The 20,337-nt window shown below is 37.8% G+C and overlaps 1 non-coding gene across 1 annotated transcript; it reads right to left on the bottom strand.

Annotated features, from left to right (window-relative positions):
- Positions 1–248: 248 nt before the first annotated feature.
- On the bottom strand, positions 249–351 carry LOC124978332 (U6 spliceosomal RNA). The gene has a single exon (XR_007107370.1). It is a non-coding gene; the product is annotated as a U6 spliceosomal RNA (small nuclear RNA).
- Positions 352–20,337: the final 19,986 nt, after the last annotated feature.

The following is a 20,337-nucleotide window of genomic DNA, read 5'->3' as shown; positions in this document are numbered from 1 at the left end:
CCTGCCACGCTGCTGCAATAACCAATGAACTTTGGTCTATTCATCCAGAAATATGAGTTACTTTATGAGTTCCAAACCCTTAATAAAGAAATAAAATGCAATCATCAGCTGACCAGGCAAATGCTGGGTGATGAATTGCTTGACATCCTCAAATTAAAAATGGAAGAATTTAGGGCCACAAATTGATTAATACATGGGAACTGATTTTTTTTTTTTACCTTTTAGAGTTTCATTATTAGTTCTCTCTGAAAAATATGGAACATTTCTCAAATTTGCATGTCATCCTTGCACAGGGGCCATGCTAATCTTCTCTGTATGGTTCCAATTTTAGTATACGTGCTGCCAAAGCAAGCATGAGAACTGATTTTAAAACATCATTCTGTGGTAAATTAAATTGTTTAATAAAAACATTTCACTCCTCCCATGACACTTCCATAAGAGGAGTGAATTCTTCGCTTAATGGTGAAAAAATATGAAAGGAACTTTAATCAGCATGGCCACAATGGGAAGACAAGGAGACCCAGTTCTTACTCCTTCCTTTCAGGAGTTGACAATGACTTTGATGTTTCATAGGAAGGGGAATGAGGGCGAGCGTTGGGGATTCCCTAAGCTGGAAGTCTTTCATAGCTGCAAAACAGATGATCTTGGTATGGCTTGGTCTGGTCCATCATTAACTCAGGATTGTTCAGGCAGAGCCTTGTCCAGGATAGGAAAGTCGCTGTTGTCTGGGGGTAGCTTCCGCTCATCTCAAGATGTTTATTGTTCGAACCTGTGGTTCCTGGAATCCAAGGTGACTCAGAGCAAAGGAGGCAGATGCAAAATGGAGGCAGAGATGCCTAGTCTTTAATCCTGCTTTTAGTTACCTATTACCTATCACTTTTGCAGACAAAAGTGAAGAGTTTCAGTCCTTACTACATTTCCTCGCAAGAGGAGTGAATTCTACACGTTGAAGGATGTGGGCTTGGTCTCGTGTCTTCTTTAACCTGTGGAGAACAGTGTTACTTCCTCATCCACTGACATTAGGCTTGGCTGTGTGACTTGCTTTGCTCAATGGGATCTGAGCAGTTGGAACACAAGCTGAGGCTTGAAATGTGCTTGCATGGCTGTCTGTGCACCCTGGTGCTTTTGCCATCCGGCAGAACCTGTCCTGGCTAGCCTGCTAATCTAAAGAAGATGAGTGACACACAGAGCAGGACTTGACCAGCCTGGAGCCAAGCGCCACAGTCTTGCTGAGCCAGCTGAGATCAGCCAACTTGCAGAAGTGTGAGAATAAATGATTGTTACTTTAAACCACCGAATTTTGGGGTGGCCTTTTATGTGACAATAGCCAACTGATACACATTTACAATGTCGTAGAGGATAGCATGCACTTGTGTCAAGAGCAATTTTGACTATGACTTTACCTTAAGAACTGTATTTAGTGCTTGCCTTGCATGCACAAGGCCCTGGGTTTGATCCCCAGCACCGCAAAAAAAAAAAAAAAAAAAAAAAAAAAAGAACTGTATTTAGATCTTCATCTCCTTGTAAGATGTTAACTCCTGTACTTTTATATGACAAATACTGCAAAGTACCCCCTAATAAATGACTCCCTTTCTTTTACAAAGCAATGAGAAATTCAGGGTCCCCAAACCATCAAGACACAGGGCTATAAAACCTGCGAAGTCCCCTAAAAGGGTGAGACTCTAATGTGTATTAGATACAGTCATAAGGATTCTGGGCAATGATGAACCTCCCTGAGAAGGTGTCATGGAGATCAAAGGGCAGAAACACACCTCCTAGAAAGCCAAACTAACTCAACTACCAGAGAAGGAGTCCAATCCTGAACTTCAAATAGTATTCAGAGGTCATCTCCCCTGTCCCTAGGTACATGTTCTCCCCTTCCCCCTCTCCCCCAAAAATATCAGAGTTCCCAACTTCTCTTACAGTCATGGTCTGGCCATAAAACTGAGTTCTATCCAATAGTATGCAAATCGGATAATCACATAGCAGAATCTAGAACCTTTCTTAAGCGACAGGAGGATTTCACCCAACACCTCCCACTTTTCCCCCTGTTCTCTTCTTCCTTCTTTCTGGCTCCAATACACTTAAAATGTCAGGAGTCGGGACAGCCATTTAGACCATGATGTGAGCTTGGAAATGGCAGTTGATGCAGAATGAAGTAAAAAGATTAAAGTTCTCAGAAGAGTTCATGGCACAAACCACCAAATCAACCCAAACTTCCTACCTCCAACTTTTACAAGAGAAGGAATTAAACTCTAAGTGGCTAAAGTCATCAATATTTAGCATCTCTGTTAGTCACAGATGGACCTAACCCTAAACTGATAAGCATCCAACTGTTGACAATCCAGAGTCCCCATGTTTATTAGAAGAGAAGAGCTCTTTCTTTGATGTTGTTATTGCTTTTAGTAGAAAAAGAACATCACAGTTGGGAGCAGCTCCCCAACACAAGCAGACCTAGGAAAACCACATTGCTACCCTCCCCTCCTGCAGTGGATAATGATAGGACTGGATAACAGCACTTCTGCCCCCTAGATCTCTTCCACCACCATGGTTGTCAGGAAAATCTGTCCCACACAACTTGCTTCTTCCTGACATTGCTCACTTCTCCATCCATGTCTTGAGTGAACACATCAGATACACAGCAGATCTTGCACCTGAACTCAAAGAGTCTGGAAAATGTTGTTTTGCTTTTAAAAACTAGCTTGGGAAGGGAAAAGATTAAGAAATTCAGAAAGGAAAGGTTTAAACTGTACTACTAAATTTTTTTTTTTTTTTTTGTATTAAACAAAGGAAATCATTGTCTCACAATTCTGGAAGCTGGAAGGCAAAGATCGGAGTGGGCAGGCTCTGGTGGGGGCTCTTCCTGACTTCGCATTAGTCTCCTTGCTGTGTAGCAAGAGAAAAAATGAGCATGAGTGAGTGAACACAATGAAAATTCTTGAAATCCCCAACAACCAATTAAATATTGAACTAATAATAGAACAAAATATACCAAACGAAAATGGTAAAATATCTACAGACTAGTCTATTAAAAATGTGCCAGACGTCTACAAAGAAAACTATAAACCTTTACGATGAGACATAAATGGAAGTACTGTATATATTACCTTCCTGGATGTGAAAGACATAATACCAAAAATAAATCAACGAGCTCAAAGTGAATATATAAACACAATGCCTTTCTCATAAAATACTACAAGAATTTTTCACAATGGTCAATAAGCTGATTCTTAGATTCATTTGGAAGAATAATTGTGCTGTATGGCAAAGGCAACTTTGGGGAAAAAAAATAGAAGAGTAACCACATGCCTTATCAGAGGGCAAAACATGTTAACATTTTCAGTAACTAAAACAGTACTGGAATTTACAAATGCATCTACAAAACAAGAATCCAGAAATGAACTTATAGGGATTTATTATCTATTAAAAATTATTTCAAATAATGAGAAAATAGCAGGACAGTCAATAAATGTCACTATGACAACTGAATATCCATTTGGGAAAATAAATTGATTTGATGATACCTCATACCTTTTCCAAATATAAATCTCAGGTAGATTTAAGAACTAAATATAAGATTAAAAATTCTAAACTAGGTGTGGCAGTGCATCTCTGTAATCCCAGCAACTCAGGAAACTGAGGCAGGGGGATTGCAAGTACAAGGCCAGTCCCCATCTCAAAATTTAAAAGTAACAAAATATAGAATTGGGGATACAGCTCAGTGCTAGAACACCCCTGGGTACTGAAAAATAAGAGGGAGAATCTTTTTTTTTTTTTTTTTTTTTTTTTGAGTCAGGATCTTACTGTGTTGCCCAGGCCATCTTCAAACTCCTGAGCTCAAGGGATCTTCCTGCCTCAGCCTCCTGAGCTGCTGGAACTACAGGCATGTGGCACTGCCTGGCAAGACAAATCAGTTTTTCTAGGGAGGTATGTAAAAAAAGGAAATACAAATTGCCAATAAAATATGGGGAAAATGCTTAGTTTCATTAATAATTAAGGCAATGCCAATTAAAAATAAAACTAGCCAAGCATGGGGATGCATATGCCAATAATTCCAGCTACTCAGGAATCTGAGGCAGGAGGTTCATAAGTTTGAGGCCAGCCTGAGTAACTTAGTGAGACCCTGTCTCGAAAATCAATTTAAAAAGAGCTTAGGATGTAGTTCAGAGGTAGAATATTCCTGGGTTCAATCCTTGGTACCATACCGAAAAAAAGAAAAAAAAAAAATCAACCAATCAACAAAACAAAAAACCCTTACCATTCTTTGCCATTAGTGCCAAATGACAAAGTCATTTCTTGCGGTGTGGGTGGGAGCACGGGTAGACATCTCCTGTTTTCCTCTTCGGATTTGCTCTCTGTCCTCCTCCACCTCCTCTGTGCCCCAGGAGTCAGGCCTGCACAAGCTACATCAACAGATTCCTTCTGCCATCTGGTTGAGGTTGAGGTCAGCCCAGTAGGAGACAGAGGGAACAGGGTGTTTCAAGGGACATTTATTCCCCTGGCTCCTTTCCTGTGAGGCCACCTCGGACTGATTTCATCCATCCCTCTCCATGTGACTCTTCCTCCAGTTCTACTAAGTGCACCCTCTCCTTGCTCCTTCAGGCCTTCAGTAATAGCCCCTCTTACTGGTCCCAAGTACTGCACTACTTTTTGCAAACAGTCCCCCATTAAATTTTCCTTGAAATTCTCCTAGTGAGGGTGCCAGAGGAGGATACAGAGAGAAAATGGACACAGCCCTTTGGAGAAGCAATCATCAGCAATTTCACTTCTCTGTATCCACCCTAGAGACTCACTTGCATACATGTACAAAGGGCAAGCACATGGGTGTTTGCAACACACTTATTTGCAATAATAAAATGTTAGAAATAACTTAATTGCCTTCAAATAGGGAATAGTTAAATCAACTATATTACATCCATTGTATGGTGTGCTATGTAGTTATTTTAAAAGTAAAGAGCTCTATCTGTAACATAAACCTCTAAAATATATTTTTGCATGAAGAAAGATCAGAGCCATTATAAATGATATAAAAATGTTATCTATTTCCATAGTGTTATGTATTCCATAAGAGTGTGGAAAACTGCACACACCTGTAATACCAGAGGCTTGAGAGGCCGAGATAATAGGATCACAAGTTCAAGGTCAGCTTCAGCAATTTAGCAAGACCCTAAGTAACTTAAAGAGACTCTGTCTCAAAATAAAAATTTTAAAAAAGGGCTGGGGATGTGGCTCAGTGGTACAGCACCCCTGGGTTCAATCCCTGGTACAAAAAAATAAGTAAATAAATAAAGCGTGGTACACTTTTCACTGCCTCTCCCTGTAGAAGGATTATACATCCCCACCCGCTGAAGACAGGCATGGCCATATGATTTGCTTCAGCCAAGGGCCTGTAAGTAAAAGTGATGTGAGACTTCCAAGCAGAAGCTTTAAGAGGCTCCATTATTCTTTCTTTTCCTTCTGCCACGAGATCAGCAGATCCCTGCTGCTCCTTTAACCTGCATCCAGAAATACAGCTGAAGTCCACTTGTAACAAGCATGTGAAGGATCAAGATATAAATCTCTGTTATTATAAACAGCTGAAATTTTAAAGATGTTATTGCAGCATAACCTAACCTACCATGACTAATACATACTGCTGTATAATTGATCCGGCTATTCCTGGGGAGGAGAAATGGCACTGGGAGGGATGATCACAGGGGACTTTGTGTTTAATATTTTAGTTTTCTTACAACAAAAATATCTTCGTGCATCACTGTGTAATAAAAATACATTATTTAAAATGAATACAGCAAGTGTTTTCTTACTTAAAATTAAATGCTAAAAAATATCATTCTTAAAATATACACATAAACACCTGATAAATTAATGGTTCTTTCTGCCCAGCTGGCACTCTGAAGAAGGAGACTGGAGGCGGATAGCTCTGTGAACTTTCCAAAGCAAGAGGAAGTACTGGAGCGTGACGATGTCTTGCCACCTTCTCTGCAGGTAGAAATCTGCAGAGCCTAGACACGCTGTGAAATTTATTTCTAGTCCAGTTATCATAAAATTGAAACAGCTTCAGAATCCTTTTTTTTTAAAACATGAATAATGTCTACCTTTCCAGTGACCTCATTTATATGAGAACAAGAGTAATTATATGACCAAAATTCAATTCAGTTAGTCTAGGAGAACTCTACTCTCCTTGACACAGCCAACCCTTACCTAGAAAAGTTAGTAAAAGATACAGGCGCTCTGTTTCTGATTACACCTGTAGACGTCTCTGAGTCTGCCCTTATCCCATTAAACCAAAAAGCCAATATTGGTTGGATGAATATCAAAGACTCATGCAAGTTGGTCTGCCATAGTCGGCCTTGCAATTTCAACTTCTCATTCAAGCCAAATAAAATCCTTCTTGTCTTTGAAGTTTACTTTTGAGCAAAATCAAAGTAGCCAGACTCCCTGACCCATTGCCCAGTCCTCAGCTTCACGTGCGTCAGGTAGTTATGGTGATGCCTTGGAAGTAACAAAAGTAGCCATGGAAGCCAACCTCTCAATCACAGCTCTAGTGACTTTGAAATAAAAGTGCCCCCCTGATATCTTCAAGTCCAGCTCTTGTCATGAGTTTATAAGTACCTAATTCTCTATATTCAATACCTTTCTGTCTATAATACCTGGAGTGGTTTCTTTTTCTGGACCCTACACATGACCCGAGCTGAGTAGAGGTTGGAAGATAATAATCAGACAGTAGACCCATGGGTGAAAATAGGAGGTAGAAAGAGAAATCCGGTAAAATTAGAAAACCATCCCATAAGGTCAAATATCTGAATAGTTTGAGATCTAGAAAGTGGAGATATAGAGAATGAGGAGGAAGGAAGGAAATAATCAAAGAAATAATTCACAAAAATAACCCAGAACTGAAGAAAATGGACTTTTCAGATTGGGAGGGATCACTGAGGAACAATTAGACATCAGTACCTCCTGAGATGATGTGACAGGAAATATACAGTACCACCTATATGATAGTCTTGCTGAGGATTGAATCACTCTAATCAGGTCTCCAGATCTAACTGCCTGTTCATAGGACATTTCAGAGATAGTGTCACATTCTAAAAAACACCACAAGGCCCTAAGACTTTAACCAATAAATTGCATGAGAAAAGGAATAGGGGGAGCTGGTACAGATCAAGAGACTTAATTAAGTAAATCTAAATGTAGTACACAGAAGTTGTTTGGATCCTGATTTATTTATTTTAACTTTTTATTTTTTAATTTGAGACAGGGTCTTGTTAAATTGTTTACAGACTCGCTAAGAGGATGAGGCTGGCCTCAAATTTGCAATCCTTCTGTCTCAGCCTCCTGAGTGGCTGGGATTACAGGTGTGTGCCACCACATGTGGCCTTCAGGTCCTGATTTAAATAAATAGAATAAAAATCATTTTTGAGATAATCAGATAAAATTGAACCTCGACTATATAAGAAATCATTGCTAATTTCCTTTAGTAAGATGATGAAATTGTGGTTATGTTTTTTAAAAGGGCTTATTGCTTAGAGCTACATACCAACATATTTATAATTTACAATGCAATATGATATCTGGAATTTGCTGTAAAATGCTGCTACCCTCCCCAAAACTGCATAAGGGATAGAATAGTAAAATAAGACAAAATTATGGATACAAGGTAGTTTATTGTATTATACTTTTGTGTTTGTTTTAAAATTATCATAACAAAAAATGAAGGAAAAAGCAATAAAGGAGGGAGGAAAGGAGGCAAAGGAAGGAAGGAAGGACAACAAGGAGTGTCCCAAAGTCTCTAAACATGAGATTTCAGAATATTAGAACAAAAGGAGGTTTGGGGAGAGACAAAACAGAGTTTCACAAAACATCAAGAATCAGACAGCTATCGAATTTTGCAATAGGAATGCAGATGCTAGAGGAGCAAGAGAATGGTGTCCACACAATGATGAAAACGTGGCCTGCGGCCTAGAACCTTCTGTCTAGGCAAAGTACCAACCATGCATGAAGGTGGGATAAAAATGCCTTGAGATTGGTAAGGTTTCAAGAACTTGATCTCACCTTCTTTTCTCCTCAGGATGCCCCACAAAAAATAATGAAATAAGATCAATAATAAGACATCCAGGACCCATCCAAACTAAGAGAAATACAATGACCAAGCCCCGGATGATGAAGGACTCCAAGGTAACAGCCAGGCTTAGAGGGCAAGCAGGTGGAACTGGAGCAGGTCAGACAACTCCAGAAAGTTTGCTTCAATAGAATGAAACTGACAGAAAATCTAATGAATTTGAACAATTGAGAAGAGATTTAGAGAGCATTTCATTAGCCTGTAAGTACTTAAGGCAAGAATTTTTGTCTGTCTTGTCCAGTTCTGTAACCCCAAGTTCTAGAACAGCACCATACAGAGAAGGTGCTTGTAAATAAATATTTGTGGAATCAACTAATTGTACCAGGGAGACAATATGTGGTATGCAGAATGGCCCCCAACGATGTTCACGTTCCACTCCCGGAACCTGTGAGGATGTTATGTCACATGTCCAAAGGGACTTTGCAGATGTTATTGACATGTCAAAAAGGACTTTGCAGATCTTAAAACAGGGAGATTATTCTGGATTATTTGGCTGGGCCCAACCTGATCACATGAACTCTTGAAAAGAGAACTTTCTCAGCTGGAGTGAGAGAGATGGGGTGGAAGAAGAAGCAGGACAGAGGATGAAAAAGGGAAGTTGCCGAGATTCCTGGGCCACTTCTGTTGGAACGGGAAAGAGCACAGAGAAAGTATGAAAGGATCCCGGACCAAGGCCTGGATGATTACCAGAAGGAAAGCTGCTGCAAGTTTGGAATTCAATCAACGATCTCCAGGAGCTTGGAAGTGGATTCAACTCTAGAACCTCCAGAGAGAAACTCTACCCAGATGATAGCTGGACGTCAGCCTGGTGAGACTCTAAGCAGAGGATCCAGCTGACTCACTCTTTACTCGTATGGAACCGTGAGATAAGAAATGGGTGCTGGGGCTGGGGATGTGGTGATGGGGCTGGGGATGTAGCTCAGAGGCTCAGCACTTGCCTAGCATATGCAAGACCCTGGGTTGGATCCCCAGCAACACACACACACACACACACACACACACACACACACACACACCACACACACACACTTGCATAAAATAGGTGTTGTTTGAAGCCACTAAATTTGTAGTGATTTATTACAGCAGCAATAGGAAATGAATATAGTATAGTTAGTGATGATAATATAGAAAACTGAGCAAAGAAAGAAAAACTTCATTAATCTTTGAAAAAACAAAAAGTTGTCCATTAAAGAGGAAGCTACCATGGAATACAACTAGGCAAAGCTGTCAATAGAGTTTTTTGGTCACAAAAATGTAAATATTGACTTGATTAAAATTATGACACAATTATTCTGAAAGGATGCATGTGGAGGAAGGCAGAAAGTGGGCAAGTACCTGGCCATTTTGAAGGATGCTGTGTGGGGTGTATGTGAGAGAGATCTATTATTTATAGCCCATAAAAGCTACTCGATAGATATTGCTAAAAGTCTGAGAATCAGGGACCTGCAGATAAAGCTCATAATTTGGAGATAAACAGCAGAAAGTGATTGCTCAGAGACTCCAGATGGGAGGGAGTATGAGGGACTTTTAAAATATTTATCATATATCATAATAGTTCACTAGAACTATTTACTTCTATTAGCCATGTGGTTGGCTTTAATAAGATCTAATGTTTGAAACAAATTCAGGGGGTATGATTCCAAGCAATATAATATACAGACAAATAGGGAGAATGATTTAGTGGTGCATGTATGAAGGGTGCTTTTAGAGAGTAGAATATACTAGAAGTCAGTAAAAATTTTATCCAAAATTGAGACCTTAGAAGCTGCTTGGTTTGTTTTTAAAGAAATAGCTTTTCATGTTAGTTAGAAATATGGAGGCAAAGTAGCAGAAATAATGGCTCAATGAGTTGAAAATAATTATCCCCTGGGGAGAGGTTATCAGAGGGATGATGGGTAGGGGACTGCTTTTTTTCACAATGAAAACTACATACTACTTGGTATATGTGCTAGTTTGATAAAAATAAGAATTTACTATATTTCTTGCTCTAAGATGTTCTTGATTTTAAAAGAGTTTTAAAAAATGTATTTCTAAGGATGTAGGGGGGTGGGAGGGAGGATTCTGCTAATTAAACACATGACACACCATTGATGGTAAAACACATCATGATTTCAGATATTAAAATAGAAGAATGTGTGTATATTATAATCTGAGAAATATGGTAATTTAATTTTTAAAAGTAGATTATTATAAGTGGATGCTGATCTATACTGGGAGTGGGCAGGGAAGAATAAGGGAACTTTGGATTGAGCAGAGGGGAGTGAGGGGAAGGGTAGGGTGGTGGAGATGAGAAGGACAATAGAATGAGACAGACATTATTACTGTATATGCATGTATGATTACACACCCAGTGTGACTCTGCACCATGTACAACCAAAGGTCTGAGAAGTTATGCTCCATTTGTGTACAATGTGTCAAAATGCATTCTACTGTCATGTATAACCAATAAGAACAAATGTTAAAAATGAACAATGGGGCTGGGGATATAGCTCAGTTGGTACTGGGGATATAGCTCAGTTGGTAGAGTGCCTGCCTCGTAAGCATAAGGCCCTGGGTTCAATCCTCATCATTGCAAAAAAAAAAAATTAATAATAAAAATTATGTAACATAAAAATATGCAAGACTATACTGAAGCACATTTTCCCATGGTGTTTATGTATATACTTAAATTGAAGATCAGCTTATTCTCTCCTTTAAAAATTGTTTTCTTTTTTTTTTTTTATTTTTTCTTTTTAGTTATACATGTTTTTGTTTGGCTTAAATTTGTTTTGATCCAAAAAAGTAGATTATTATTATCATTGATACCAAATTGTTCCCTGGCGATAGTATATAAAGACAATATTGTTTCTGAACACCTCCCCGCCACCTGGGCCCCCCCTGCTGTCAACCTGGCTTCAGAGGCCTTCAAGCCTGCTGTCAAGCACCAACTGCAAGTTGAAGGAAAGCTGTTGAACTGCTTTGGTTCTTTGTCTGATGTGAGCTTGATTCCTACCTTCTCCCAAATTCCCATACTACTACCAAGTAATCTTTCTCACAAGATGAGGGGAGAATGTTGGACTCTTGGGGACTGCTAATTATAGCTAGCTGTTTTTCTCAGGGCAGAAATGTCTTCCCTTGACTTCATTCATCTGGAAGAGACACAGCATGCTCTGTACCAAGCGTCAGACACTGAAATCATTCTTGCTGTCAAGGAACTTCCATCTGGGGATGAGTTGGGCATCTAACAGTGGTTATAAAACCCAATCTTCACCTTGATACAGAATGTTATCCTTATTCTGTCCTTCTGTAAAGGACCGTGGAGAGCTTGGAAGTCATCACTCCACCCTTACCACAAGAAAAAAGCTGAACACACCAAAAATCAACACCTCTTCTAAGATCCCTTAGAGGATTGAGATCACAGGGCAAACTGCTGTTCTGAAGCCCAGAGACAGGAGAATACATAGACACGGCTTACCAGAAGCAGAAACTGTTGGTCACAGAAATTTATAGAAACATTTAAATAGTATTTATGAATTACTGCAGGCTGAGGGTGGACTAGCCTGAGAGTTTAAAAAATCCAGAGGCCCATTTTTGGGGTACCCCACATGGAATCCCACAAGTTTTTCACTGTAAAGATCTAAAGAAAATCCCCTCATACTTTTGACAAGAGGAGGGGAAAAGAACCCACTTGGAAATGAGCCCAGAGCACTCTGCTCTCTGTAACAAGGGTTTGCCCTCAAAGGAAACTATTTTGCCAGACCCTTATCACGCCTAGAATGAAGGCAATTAGACACCTACAGCTGCCCTTAGCTTTCAGGTCTCACATAGGGGAGAAGCATAAAGGCTAAGAAATTATTTTGAAGGTTACAACTCTGGTCCACTATCCCCCTGAGTCCCCCAAAGATTTAATCCTAAAATAATAGGAGGCTTCCCCTCATCAGGATCCTACCACCACATCAACCTGGCTCCAGAATAAAAACAATGAATTACAACTGAGAATGTTGCAAGATACAGACTTCAATTCAGAAGGAGTTTCCAAGGAAACTCAAAGACAACAGGAGAGACAAAAACAAGCACATTAGAGAAAATTGAAGCCTTTGACACAGCTACAGCAAACAGTAAACATAGCCTAACTCAGTCAGATAAACAGAAAACAACTATAGGCCTATTTACCTCAGTTCCTATTACACAATACATCATGTCTGACTATCAAAAAATTATAAGGCATGCTAAAAGCAAGAGAAACCACAGTCTGCAGAAACAAAGCAAGAATCAGAGCCAGATTCAAATATGACAGAGATTTGGAATTACTGAACCAGGAACTTTAAATTATTGGGATTAGTGTGCTAAGGACTCTGGTGGAAAAAGTGAACAGCATGCAAGAATGCAGATACTACCCAGTTACCTGGGAAGCAGAAGCAAGTTCAAGTTCAAGGGCAACATCAGCAATGTAGCAAGAACAATGAAAATTAAAAAGGGCTGGAGATGTGGCTCAGTGGGAAAGCACCTCTGGGCTCAATTCATAGTACTACAAAAAAAAGAGAGAGAGAGAGAGAGAAAGAGAGATACCAACCATAGATTCAGGAAGCTCAGAGAACCCCAAGGAAAAAAAATACTAAAACAGTGACATCTAGGAATATACTCAAATGGTAGAAAACCAAAGACAAAGAGACAATTTTGAAAGGAGTCTTAGGGGAGAAAATGCCTTGCATAAGGGGACAAGAATAAGAATCACATTGAAATTCTCTTTAAAAACCATGCAAGCAAGAAGTAAAATATTTAAAGTGTTGAAAGAGAAAAAAACAAGCAAATCAACAAACCCTACCAATCTAGAATTCTGTATCCAGTGAAATTATCTTTCCAAAGTGAAGAAATAAAGACTTTTTCAGACAAACAGAAACTGAGATTTGTCTCTAGTAGATCTATCTTGTAAGAAACATTAAAAGAAGTTCTCCAGAAAGAGAAAATGTTAAAAAGCAGTTCTACATAAAAAGTGTTAGGAATAAATGAAGTAAAATAAAACCTTCTGTTTTTCATATTCTTATTTTATTTAATGGATTTCTGCTCAAATAATAATACAGCAAGTATTGGGTGATTAGAGCTTATGGATAATGTTAACAGCAATGCTATAAGGGATGGGAAGGAGGAACTAGCAATACTTTGTTTATAAGGTATCTCTACTACCTGTGAGCTGTATAGTTATTTGAAAGTTGTATGTTATTTGAAAGTGGACTTAGATTACTGATAAATGTATATACAAAGAGTAAGGCAGACATCATGACCCTATGTACATGTACCATCACACAAACGGTGTGAATCTACATTGTGTGCAACCATAGAAATGAAAAGTTGTATCACATTTGCGTTCAATGAGTCAAAATGCAATGTAAAAATAAATAAATAAATAAATAAACAAATAAAAATTAAAAAACAGTAAGGCAATCGCTAAAGTAATTTTTCTAAAAAAAGCACATCAGATATGTTAAAAGAGAAAATGGAATCATATAAATTGCTCGACTTAAACCAGAAAAGATAGAAAAAGAAGGGAATATTTAGAAGGAGCAAAGAACGAGTATAAGGAATAGAAACAGTTACAAATATAGTGGATATTGATATAATTCTATTAGTAATTACATTAAATGGAATGGCCTAAATACACCAGTTAAAAGAGACTGAAAGAATAAAAACACAAAAATAAGACCCAACTTTATGTTTTCTATGAGAAATTCACTTTAAAGTCAGGCATGGAGGCCTACACCTGTAATCCCAGTAACCTGGTAGGCTGAGGCAGGAGGATCACAAGTTTGAGGCCAGCCTCAGCAACTTAATGTTCAAATAAAAAATAAAAAGTGTTGGGAATGTAGTTCAGTGGTTAGAGCACCCCGGGTTCAATCCCTGGTACATAAATAAATAAATAAACAGGCAAATCACCCATTTTTATTTTATTTATTTATCTATTTTTGCAGTGCTGGGGATTGAACCCAGGGCCTTGTGCTTGCAAGGCAAGCACTCTACCGACTGAGCTATCACCCCAGCCCCAAATCACCCATTTTATATGTAAAGACAGATTAAAGGTAAAGGGATGAAGAAAGATATATCCCCAATGCTTGTATTAATCAAAAGAAAGCTGGAGTGACCATATTACTTTGGATCAAAGGAGACTTCAGAATAAGGAAAATGTGAGGGCTAGAGAAGGGCATTACACAGTGATAAAGGGATAAGTTCTCCAAAAAAGACACAATAATCCTTAATTTACACACATCTTCCAGCAACAGACCATCAAAACACGTGAGGCAGGCTGGAGATGTAGCTCAGTTGGTAGAGCGCTTGCCTCGCATGCACAAGGCCCTGGGTTCAATCCCTAGCACCACAAAATAAATAAATAAACAAACAAACTCGTAAGGAAACCACTGCAGAGAGGAACAGGTGAATGCACTTTACGTTGAACTCTTCACCACTGCTCTATTATTCATTGACTGATTCAGTAGGCAGAAAAATCAGTAAAAATAGAGGTGAATTAAACAGCCCCGTCAATCAAATGGATCTAACTGAATCCAAAAAAGTACTGCATCTCCAAACGGCAGCAAATACATCTTCTCAAGTCCACATGGAACATTAACCAAGATAGAGTATCTTCCAGGCCATAAGACATACCTTAAAATATTTAAAAGATGAGAAATCATGTAAAATGTGACACAATGGAATTAAACTAGACATCAGGAACAGAAAGATAATTGGAATATCTCCACATTAGGAATTAACATGTGTGAGTAACTCATAGGTCACAGAAGTCTCAAGAGAAATTTTAAAATATCTTTAATTAAATGAAAATAAAAATAAAAATTTGATAGGTGCAGGAAATGTAGTTTTTAGAGTGAAGTTTATAGCATTGAATGTATGTTAACATCATTAATCTAAGCTTACACCTCAGGTAATTCAAGAAAAAAGAGCAGAATAAACCTGAAGCAAACAGAAGTAAAAATAAATAAGTAAGTAAGTAAGTAAATAAATAAATAAATAAAAATTAGAGCAGAAATTAATGGAATTGAAAGCAAGAAAACAGTTCAGAAAATTGATGAGAACACAAACTCTTTTTTCAAAAAGATCAATGAAATTGATAAATCTATGACCAGACTAATGAAGATATAAATTAAAATTAGAAATGAAATAAGGACCATAACTACTGATCCGATGGACATTAAAGGGATAATAAAAGCATATTATGAATAACTCTATGATTACAAATTTAATGTAACAGATAATCTGGATCCATTCTTTGAAAGACACAAACACCAAAACACAAAAGGAGAAAAGAACAATCTGAATAAGCCTACACTTATTCAAGAAACTGAACCAAAAATTAATATACTTCCAAGAAAGAAAATGCCAGACCAAAATAGTTACATTGGTCAATTGTACCAAATATTTAAGGAATGAATGATACTATGTCTCTACAATCTCATCCAAAGATAGAAGCATAGTGAATAATTTCTAACTCATACTTAAGGCCAGAATTACCCTACCACCACAAAGGCATTCTAATAATGGGAATCTACAGACGGTTTCTCTTATGAACAGATATGCAAAATCATCAACAATTTGTTAACAGATAAAATCTGACACTGTATAATGTATAATGTACAATGTATTCCATGCCAAGTGGAATTTATTACAGGCATATAGGTCAGGTTCAAAATTTGAAAACTAACGAATCTAATCTATCACTACAGCAGGATAAAGGGGGGAAAATCATGTGATCATGTCAACAAATGCAGAAAAAAACATTTGACAAAACCCAACACAAATTCAAATAAAAAAACTCTTAGCAAACTAAGAAAGAGAACTTCTTAAACTTGGTAATAATATCTCCAAGAACCCTGTGACACGCAACATAGTTAGTGAGGAGAAAGTAGATGTTTTCTCCTTAAGACCTGAAACAAGGCAAAGATGTCCCCTCTCAACACTCCTATTTAACACCTTACAGGAAGTTCTAGCTAAGTTAATAAGAAAAGAAAAAATAAAACTCCTTGTTCACAAAAGACATAATTATTTGCATGAAAAATGCTAAATAACTGGTTAAAAAAAACCCCAACCAAATAAACAAACAAAAACAACTCCTGTAACTAATAATCAAAAATAGGAAGGTTATAGGATACGAGATTAATATTCAAAGTCAGTTGTTTTTCTATATAGCAATGAACATGTGGACTTTGAAAATTAAAAGACAGTATCATTTATATTAGCACAAAATAGGTATAAATGTAATAAAACATGTACAAGATTTATGTGAGGAAAACTATAAAACTGATAAAAGAAGTTAAAGAAAATTTACAGAAATTGATAATCCACGTTCATGGGTAGGAAGACAATATTGTTAAGATATTGTCCTTCTCAATTTGATCTATAGGTTCAACATAATCTCAACCATAATTTCAAGTTATTTTAGGATGTCGACAAACTGATTGTGAAATTTATATGGAAAGGCAAAAGAACCAGAGCAGCAGACACAGAGCTGAAGAACAGAAATAAAGCTGGAGGAGTGATACTACCTGACTTTGAGACTTACTGTAAATGCGAAGGACGGTGGAACGAGACGGACACGGTTACCCTATACACATGTATGATTACACTGCTGGTGTGACTCTGCACCACGTTCAGCCAGGGGAAGAAGTTGTGCTCCATGTGTGTACAATGTGTCAAAATGCATCCTACTGTCAGGTATAACTAATTAGAACAAATTTAAAAATAAATTTAAAAAATTTAAAAAGAAGCTGAAAAAAAGAACTTACTGTAAGACCTCAGAGATCAAAGAAAAAGTTTAAAAAAAAAACAAAGAACAAAAATAAAAATAAAAAACCAAATTAAAAAAAGACTACAGTGATCTAGACACTGTGGTATTGGCAAAAGAATGGACAAACAGGTGGAGGCATGAGGGTCACAAGTTTGAGACCAGCCTCAGCAACTCAGTGAGACCCTGTCTTAAAATAAAATAATAAAAGGGCTGGGAACTTAGCTCAGTGGTAAAGAGCCTCTGGGTTCAATCCCTGGTGTCCCTCAGCAAAAAAAAAAAAAAAAAAAAAAAAAAAAGAATATACAATAGATCAACAGAACACAATGAAGAACCAAAAAGAGACCCACCAAATATAGTCAATTGATTTTTGCAAAGGAACAAAGGAAATTCAGTGGAGAAAGGAAAGTCTTTGCAGGTACAACTGAACATCCACATGCAAAAAAATGAATCTAGACACAGACCTTTAATCTTTCACCAAAAATTAACCCCAAACAGATCACAGACCTAAATGTAAAATACAAAACTAGGCAACTTCTGGAAGGTAATATAAGAAATAAAAATCTAGGTGATCTTTTGTTTGGCAACAAGTTTTTAGATACAAAAAAAAAAAAAAAAGTGATCCAGGAAGGAGAAATTGAGAGGTTAGACTTCGCTAAAATTAAAAAGTCCTCTTGGGGATACAGAGTACTTGCTGTGCATGTGTGAGGTTCTGGGTTCGATCCCCAGAACTGCACAACAAAAATAAATAAATAAATAAAATTTCTGGTCCAGAAAGTCACTGTTAAGAGAGTGAAAGACAGGATATGGGCTGGAGGAAAATACTTTCCAAGCACATATCTGATAAAGGACTGGTATGCAAAACATGCGAAGACATTTTAAAATCCAAATAAAAAGAAAACAAACAATCCAGTTTAAAAATGGGCAAAAAATTGGAACAGATACCTCATCAAGGAAGATACACAGATGGCAAATAAGTATATGGAAAGATGTTTAACATCATCTGTCATCAGGGAATTACAAATTAAAACAATAACGAGGTACCATTACATAGTACCAATTTAAATGGCTAAAATTCAGAAAAACAGAAAATAAACAGACATGAAGAACAAATGAAGCAGACTATCCAGATGTCAGTGTGCATGTGGAGAAATGGGAACTCTCTTTCATTGCTGAAAGGAATGCAAAATGGTACAGCCACTTTGGAAGACAACTTGGTGGTTCTTACAAAGCTAGACATAGTTTTAATGGATAATCTAACAGTCATACTCATAAGTATTTACTTGAATTAGTTAAGATTTATGTCCTCACAAAATCACAAAATCACAAATCACAAAATCACAAAATCCTGCATGCAGATGTTTTATTCATAATCATCAAAAGCTGAATCAAGAGATCCCTCAATGAGTCTAGTAGTTTTCTGGGACTGGCATAATCAAGTACCAAAGACTAGATGACTTCAAGTCACAGAGGTGAACTTTTCCACAATTCTGGAAGCTGGAAGTCTGAAACCAATGTGTCTGCAGAGCCATGTTTCCTCTGAGACTCTGGGTAGAATTGCCACACGCCTCTTTCTGGCTTCTAGTGGTGGCTGCTGATCCTTGGTTCTCCCTGGCTCACAGCTGCATCGCTCCAGTTGCTGCCCATGGCATTCTCCATGTGTCTCTGTCTCCACTTGGCATCTTCCTTCTTAAGGACACTGGTCACATCAGGGTCCACTCTAGTGATTTTATCTTAATTTGACTATATCTGCAAAGACCTTTTTCCAACTAATATTCACAAATATCAACTTGATATTCACAAATATCAAGATTTAGGGCTTCAATATATCTTTGGTGGAAGACACAGGCCAATCTAAGAATAGGTTAAAGAATAAACTGTTCATACAATGGAATATTATTCAGTGATAAAAAGAATGAGCTATCAAGCCATAAAGAGATATAAAGAAACTTTAAATCATATTGTCTCATGAAACAATCCAGTTGGAAAAGGCTACATATTATATAATCTAACTCTAAGACATTATGGAACAGGCACAACTATAAAGAATATAAAAGGTCAGTGATGGCCAAAGGTTGGAAGTAGGGGAGGGAGGGAAGTATGAATGATTGAAATGGGAATTTTAGGGTAGTAAAATTCTTCTTAAGGATGGTAGGTATATCAGATTCCATGTTTATCAAAACCTCTAGGACTGACAACCTAAAGAAAGAACTCTAATATAAACTATGAACTTCAGTTAATGATTGTGTATCACTATTGGGTCATCAATCATAACACATGTACTACATGACTATAATATGTTCGTAATAGGGGAACTGTGTATGGGGGAGAAGGGAATATTGGAACTCTGTGCACCATCTGTCCAATTTTTCTATAAACCTAAACTGTTATTTAAAAAGAAAACTATTTTTTAAAAAAACCTACCGTAGTATCTAAGGATCAAGTACCGCCTCTTCCAGGCAGTCTATTCTATTTTCCAACTACTTCCAAGATGGGCTAGGTGCCCTTCTCTCAAGCCTCCATAATGCCCCACACATATTGATAGTCCTGTGGTTGCATCTACCACATTATATTTTAATATCTTTGTGCCTCTGTCAGTTAAGAGCTATGGTTTGCTGACCCCTGGCCTAGAATGCAGTGATAGTGAAAGGAGCTAATCCATGCAACTTGTTAGTAGGCCTTCAGGAAGGCCTGACAAAGGGCAGTGCTATTCACTCAGTGCACTGACGATGTAATTTGTGGTGTAATCATTATAAGCCTTCTGACCCAATAGGCTATTTTCTGGATAGGGGCATAAGACACAGTCATGTCACATTAAAGTTTACTGCAATCTGAGCAGTCTCTGGATTACTGGTCTTTGGTCTGCCAAAGGCAGATCCCCATGGGGAAGTTTGTACTGGGAAATCTCTCCAGAATCCAAATCCAGTGATTTTGATTAAAATCCATGCTTTTTACATTACACAACACTCTCTATAAATCTTGTTGACGTTAAAAGGTGGTGTAGTATTAGGTTAAGGCCATGTGGTATGGTCCAGTGGTGGTGGGCACAAGTGGTTATATGTTAGATAACATAATGAGAAAGGCAAACTCAGGTTGGGACCTCTCCCTGGCCTTTGGAAAGTTCATGCCCAGTCTAGAATGGGGCACAGACACATGGGCAGTGTTGATAGACAAGGCAGGGATGCAGACTTTTGTTCACATGGCAATCTGTTTTATAAAAATGTTGGCAACTTACTCAACTTACTCAACTTACTGTTTAGCAATACTGGGATGCCAAATTAGAGGAGAAGGAGTCATGTAAATGAATTGGGGTCTTTATGATGCGAGAGAAATAACAGGTGATAGCTGAAGGGTAAGGGCAGCTTCTTGAGAACCTTGATTGTCTCACTTAAGGAACTTCTGGGTCTAAGTGATCATCAAAGGATTTAAGCAAGAAAGGGGACACGATTAC

This window comes from Sciurus carolinensis, chromosome 2 (assembly GCF_902686445.1).
Source record: "Sciurus carolinensis chromosome 2, mSciCar1.2, whole genome shotgun sequence".
Classification (NCBI taxonomy): domain Eukaryota; kingdom Metazoa; phylum Chordata; class Mammalia; order Rodentia; family Sciuridae; genus Sciurus; species Sciurus carolinensis.
The sequence above is the reverse complement of the archived record's forward strand: the minus strand, read 5'-3'. Positions and strand labels throughout refer to the sequence as shown.